This window comes from Chiloscyllium plagiosum, chromosome 17 (genome assembly GCF_004010195.1).
Source record: "Chiloscyllium plagiosum isolate BGI_BamShark_2017 chromosome 17, ASM401019v2, whole genome shotgun sequence".
In the NCBI taxonomy this organism is placed as follows: Eukaryota; Metazoa; Chordata; class Chondrichthyes; order Orectolobiformes; family Hemiscylliidae; genus Chiloscyllium; species Chiloscyllium plagiosum.
In genome coordinates this window covers 18,923,168-18,929,669 of record NC_057726.1, presented here as the reverse complement: position 1 = coordinate 18,929,669, position 6,502 = coordinate 18,923,168, and positions in this window count along the sequence as shown.

Below are 6,502 nucleotides of genomic sequence, written 5' to 3'. Positions count from 1 at the left end.
CTCCAACCCTAGCAACATCCTTGTAAATCTTTTCTGAACCCTTTCAGTTTCACAACATCTTTCCGATAGGAAGGAGACCAAAATTGCACGCAATATTCCAACAGTGGCCTAACCAATGTCCTGTACAGCCGCAACATGACCTCCCAACTCCTGTACTCAATACTCTTGACCAATAAAGGAAAGCATTCCAAACGCCTTCTTCACTATCCTATCTATCTGTGACTCCACTCTCAAGGAGCTATGAACCTGCACTCCAAGGTCTCTTTGTTCAGGAACACTCCCTAGGACCTTACCATTAATTGTCCTGCTAAGATTTCCTTTCCCAAAATGCAGCACCTTGCATTTATCTGAATTAAACTCCATCTGCCACTTCTCAGCCCATTGGCCCATCTGGTCCAGATCCTGATGTAATCTGAGGTTGTCCACTACACCTCCAATTTTGGTGTCATCTGCAAACTTACTAACTGTACCTCTTATGCTCGCATCCAAATCATTTATGTAAATGACAAAAAGCAGAGGACCCAGCACCGATCCTTGTGGCACTCCACTGGTCACAGGCTGTTGAAGACTATAACTCGGATTGGTGGTGCTTTCCTGTTGACCAGGAATCTGGCTAAACCCTGGGAAAGTCACTGAAATTCTCTCTGATGATAATAGATTTAGAACTTCTTGACTAAGATTGATGAGATATGTGCTGGGTTGACTGTGGAATTAATTTAAAAGATCTGTCTGTGTTTCATCTATCATTTAATGTGTAATTTATAGTTTGTAATTTACTACACTTTGCTTGATCATTCATGTTTTACTTATGTTCATTTTGGGTTTTAGAGCATTGATGGTTGCCCAAGATGGTATTTAGTATTTGCTTTGTTTGACTCATGAAAGTGATTCTATTTTTAAAATGCTTTTGATTAAACTTAAAATGTTGTGGTTTTATTCAGTAAATAATTAGGATTTTTGTTCCTTTCTTTCATAGAAAAGCAACGACTAGTCTTGACAAAGATTATTCTGAGACAATAAATGCTCAGAAATCCAAAACATAATCAGAAGACAGAAGATTGAACTGTTAGCACGATTAGTGAAGCTTAAAACTTCATCTTACAGTTTGTCCACAGGCTGAGATGATGTTAATGACAGAATTCCAAGTTGAAATTCTTGTTGAATATGCATTTTACTGATAGACCTTTATCATTTAAGATAGGAAACATTTTACCACACAGAAGATGCTGAATGCACAGAATTCAGCCCAAAAGACTTGGATGCTGATGAATTGAAATTTTCAAATCAGCGATCATTAGATTTTTATTTGAGAAGGGTATCAAAGGTCAAGGAACAAAGGCTGGTAAATGGTAGTGATGTACAGCTTTACTTTGATCTGATTGAATGTCAGAACAGACTTAAAGGACTAAATAGAATACATAGACATTGTAAACCTGTTCCTAGCTTTCTACAGCTAAAGTTAAAATAGTCGGGCACATCACCAAATGTTTCTGTTACTATTTCTGAATATCTGGATTGGATTTTATGGGGGTGTACTGGCTGATTGTTCACCACCCCAAGTCAGTCAGAAAATAAATGACAAAAAAAATCCTATGTTAGCAATGGCAGTGCTGGACCTCTGCCCCCTAATTGAATCAGCAGCAGCTCCTATAGTCCTGGCACTGACAAGATCTTGGTTGTAGGCATTGCCAGTATTACAGGAAGACCTGTGAAGGACAGCCAAGATAAGTCAGGCAAACTGAGCAGGGAGGATTAATTATGTACGGTGGTGGGCTGCTGATTTTGGAGCCAGCCCATTCTCTGAATTATGGGAAAATGGTGGTCTGAGCACCTGACCCATTTCACTTGCTCACCTCCATTTAAAACACAGTGAGTGGGGACAGGTAAAATTCAGCCTGTTTTTCTCTTTCTCATGTACACAATAGGTTTTACACCTAAACATACTGGCGATTAAACACAAATTAACATGCTAACATATATGTATCTATATAGACACAGAAATTCACATAATGCAATCTTTACCAATACTTTATATATTTACTCGTTAAACATGATTCATCAAAAGAAAGCAATGGTAAACATAGGAGTCATAGAGTCATAGAGATGTACAACATTGAAACAGACCCCTCGGTCCAACCCGTCCATGCCGATCAGATATCCCAACCCAATCTAGTCCCACCTGCCAGCACCCGGCCCATATCCCTCCAAACCCTTCCCATTCACATACCCATCCAAATGTCTTTTAAATGTTGCAATTGTACCAGCCTCCACCAGTTCCTCTGGCAGCTCATTCCATACACATACCACCCTCTGTGTGAAAAAGTTTCCACCTTAGGTCTCTTTTATATCTTTCCCCTCTCACCCTAAACCTATGCCCTCTAGTTCTGGACTCCCCGACCCCAGGGAAAAGCTTTGTCTATTGATCCTATCCATACCCCTCATAATTTTGAAAACCTTTATAAGGTCACCCCTTAGCCTCCGACGCTCCAGGGAAAACAGCCCCAGCCTGTTCAGCCTCTCCCTGTAGCTCAAATCCTCCAACCCTGGCAACATCCTTGTAAATCTTTTCACAGGTAAACTTTCCTAGCAATTGTTAAGTTTAGAATTTAAACAATATCTGTTAAAAGAAACTTGGCAACTGTGTAACCTCACATTTACATTGTGGGAGATTCTGCTTTTGTTGAACTCCAATAAACTAAAACATTAATCCATCTTTCCCACTCAGATATTAATTACCCTGTTGTGAGTTTTCAACAATTTCTATTTCATGCAAATTTGATTGCTATATTCAAATTATTTTGGTACTTTTGTTTTATTCATTGATGCAACTTTAAAGAGATCTGCAATCTGATTCCTTGGTCAATTCACCAATAATAATATAGGGAGGGATTATTTCAGTAATCCAATTTTAATACTGAGCAGCTTTAGCATTTATCTCTGTTTGTCCTTGACAAAGTACAGGTTAACCATCTTCTTGAGCAGCTGGAGTTTTGTGGTTAGTCTGCTATTATTTAAGGAGTCCAGAATTTTAACTTGAGTAATGGTGGAATATAAGATGATGGATGGTGTGCTGATCAAGCGGTCTGCTTTTCCCTAGGTACTTTTATAACCTTTCTACATGTAAGCATCATTATTTGAGAAATTGAAAAGGAAACTGAACACTGTGCAATCATCGATAATGCAAGTCAGACATTTCCTGGGTCTGAAAATTTTGTCCCTATATCAAAGGCACACAACAACTTGGAAACAATTCCATTTAAAGTGGTACAACTTTATTGCATTACAAAGCAATAATTACATACTCCCAATGACACTGGTTGCTGAGAAATCCTTCAAAGCAAGATCTGTCTCAGGTGGTCAGTCCATCAACAGGTCTCTTGCACAATTTTGGAGCCTGTGACCAAATTTTCGACCCAACTGCAGGATCTGTCAAGAGTTTTTAGAGTCTTTTTCTTATTATGACTGTGCTATAATAGGTAATACCTACTTTGGGTCCATTTGCTCAGTTTTCAATTACATCACTGATTCAAAGCTATCCCAGATGTGCTTTCCAGCACTCCTTCTTCAAGGCCGTGCTTGAGTATACACAGGTGGCCATCTGGAATGTCACTTCCAACTCCCTCATCTTTATGGCCATAGAAAAAGTGGGGTACAGTTCTTTAGCACAACCCGAACAGAGGTTTTTAAAACTACTTCGTAAACTTGGGCAAAAATTGTAAACCTGCCCAATACGTTCTAATCCTGTCTTCCTGCTCTTGTACCCATGATGCAGTTCTTCTATCAGGATATCAGTTTCTTCACTGCCCAGCCATGAGACAATGTCACATCTCGTGAAACTTTAAGACATTCAGTTACATTCAATCATAGAAAAGAAATAAAAGCACGGTTACACAATTGAAAGTGATTAATACAATGCAAGAGTAAATAATAAGTTAGCTTGCAGAGCTTGTGCATGTGCTTGTGTGTCTATCTGTGTGTGTGTTTGTCAATGTGTGTACATGTGATTGTGTGCAGATGTGTGTCATGTGTGTTATGTGTGTTATGTGTACGTGTGTATCTTGTGTGCATGTGTGTCTGTATGTGTATGCCCTTGCCTATATATGAGTGTCTAAGTGAGTGTCTGTGTGTGCATGTGTACGCGTGTGTGTGTGTCAAGAGTGTGATGCTGAAAAAGCACAGCAGGTCAGGCAGCATCTGAGGAGCAGGAGAATTGACATTTCAGACAAAAGCCCTTCATCAAGAATGAGGCTTTCAGCCGAGAGGGTGGTGAGATAAATGGGAGGGGGGGAGGGTGGGTGGGGGGGAAAGGTAGCTGAGAGTGCAATAGGTTGATGGAAGTGGGTGTAATGGTGATAGGTCAGAGAGAAGGGTGGAGCAGATAGGTGGGAAGGAATATGGACAGGTAGGACAGGTCATGAGGGCAGTGCTGATTTTGAATGTTAGAACTGGGATAAGATGGGGGGAGACGAAATGAGGAAACTGGTGATGCCATGGGGTTGGAGGGTCCCGAGGTGGAAAATGAGGCATTCTTCCTCCAGGCGTTGGGTGGCTGGGGAGTGGCAATGGAGGATGTCCAGGACCTGCATGTCCTTGGCAGAGTAGGAGGGGGAGTTGAAGTATTTGGCCACTGGGCAGTGGGATTGAATGGTGCAGGTGTCCCAGAAATGTTCTCTGAAATGCTCTGCAAGAAGGGTTCCTGTCTCCCCAGTGTAGAGGAGGCCACATTGGGAGCAACAGATACAGTAAATGACATGTGTGGAAATGCAGGTAAAACTTTGTTGGATGTGGAAGGCTCCTTTGGGACCCTGGATGGAGGTGAGGGGGGTAGGTGTGGGTGCAGGATTTGCAACTCCTGCGGTGGCAAAGGAGGGTGCTGGGAAGGGAGGGTAGGCTGGTGGAGGGCATGGACCTGACAAGGGAATCGCGGAGGGAATGATCTTTACGGAATGTGGATAGGGATCGGGAGGGAAATATATCTCTGATGGTGGGGTCTGTTTGTAGGTGGCGGAAATGGTGGAGGATGAGCTAATGTGTATGGAGGTTAGTGGAATGGAAGGTGAGGACCAGGGGATTCTGTCCTTGTTTCAGTTGGCGGGCTGGGGTTCGAGGATGGAGGTGAGGGAAGTGGATAAGATGTGCTGGAGGGCATCATCAACCATGTGGGACGGAAATTGCGGTCTTTAAAGAAGGAGGCCATCTGGTGTGTTCTGTGGTGGAATTGGTCCTCCTGGGAGCAGATGCGGCAGAGATGGAGGAATTGGGAATAAGGAATAGCATTTTTACAGGAGGCAGGGTAGGAGGAGGTGTAGTCCAGGTAACTGTGGGAGTTGGTGGGTTTGTAGAAGATGTCAGTGATGAGTTGGTCACCGTTGATGGAGATGGAGAGGTCCAGGAAGGGGAGGGAGGTGTCCGAGATGGTCCAGGTGAACTTAAAGTCGGGGTGGAATATGTTGGTGAAGATGATGAACTGCTCAACCTCTTTGTGGGAGCACAAGGTGGTGCTGATACAGTCATCGGTTTAGTGGAGGAAAAGGTGGGGAATGGTGCCAGTGTAACTGTGGAAGATGGACTGTTCCATGTAACTGATAAAGAGTGCACGTATGTGTGTCTGTGTGCATCTATGTTTGTGTGTGCATTTGTGGGTTAGCTTAAAACCAGCCCAATTTTGACTTTGTCTTGGTGGCTGTGCCATTGCTAAGTGGGATCTGTTCATTGTTCGAGGATGCTAGCCTAAGGAATTCCTGCAGTGCTGTCCTAGTGCTGTGTTGATTAGCTCCTAACAACCAGAGCCATCCTTCTTTGTGATATATTTACTCAACCCATGGGAAAAGGTTTTCTCCGAACCCCACTGTCTAAGGTCATTAATATTGAATTGCTTAAACCATTAATTTCAGCCACCCACTCATAGATATTAGAGTGGCCAAGTACATATTAATCCATCTACCCAATCACTGACAAGAAACATAAAAGCAATGCAAGCCTTAAGGTGCCAACTGAAGTACTAAAATAAATACAGCAAAAGCTGCTAGAAATTACATAGAATGAACGTTGATTCACATTTCTTTTCCAGATGCAAAGAGTACAAAGCATAAGAACAGCTGAAACTGGAATCATAAGTGGATTTATTTTAATAACTATTTTGACATTCATTTATTCATTTATTTATTTTCATTTATTTATTTATATATAATAAATTAATATAGTTACATGCTTCTTCTTGGAGACACCATCTAAAAACAGAAGATCAAGCTCATCCGTATGCTTGGTGACTCCTGAATTTTTCTGCTTCATCTTCCATATTAACTCTCAGTCTGAGCCTAAGGATTAAGTTTTCCTCAGCAGCGGTTTTGACACTCAAGGTGGAGCTGTGCATTTTCACTGCCTATTAATTTGATATCTGGTTTTGGGATAGGGTCATTACATATGAAGGTGAGCTCCGAGATAATGACTCTATTCTACAGGTGGAATTCACACATTCACTGTTCTGTTTCCAAAATTACAG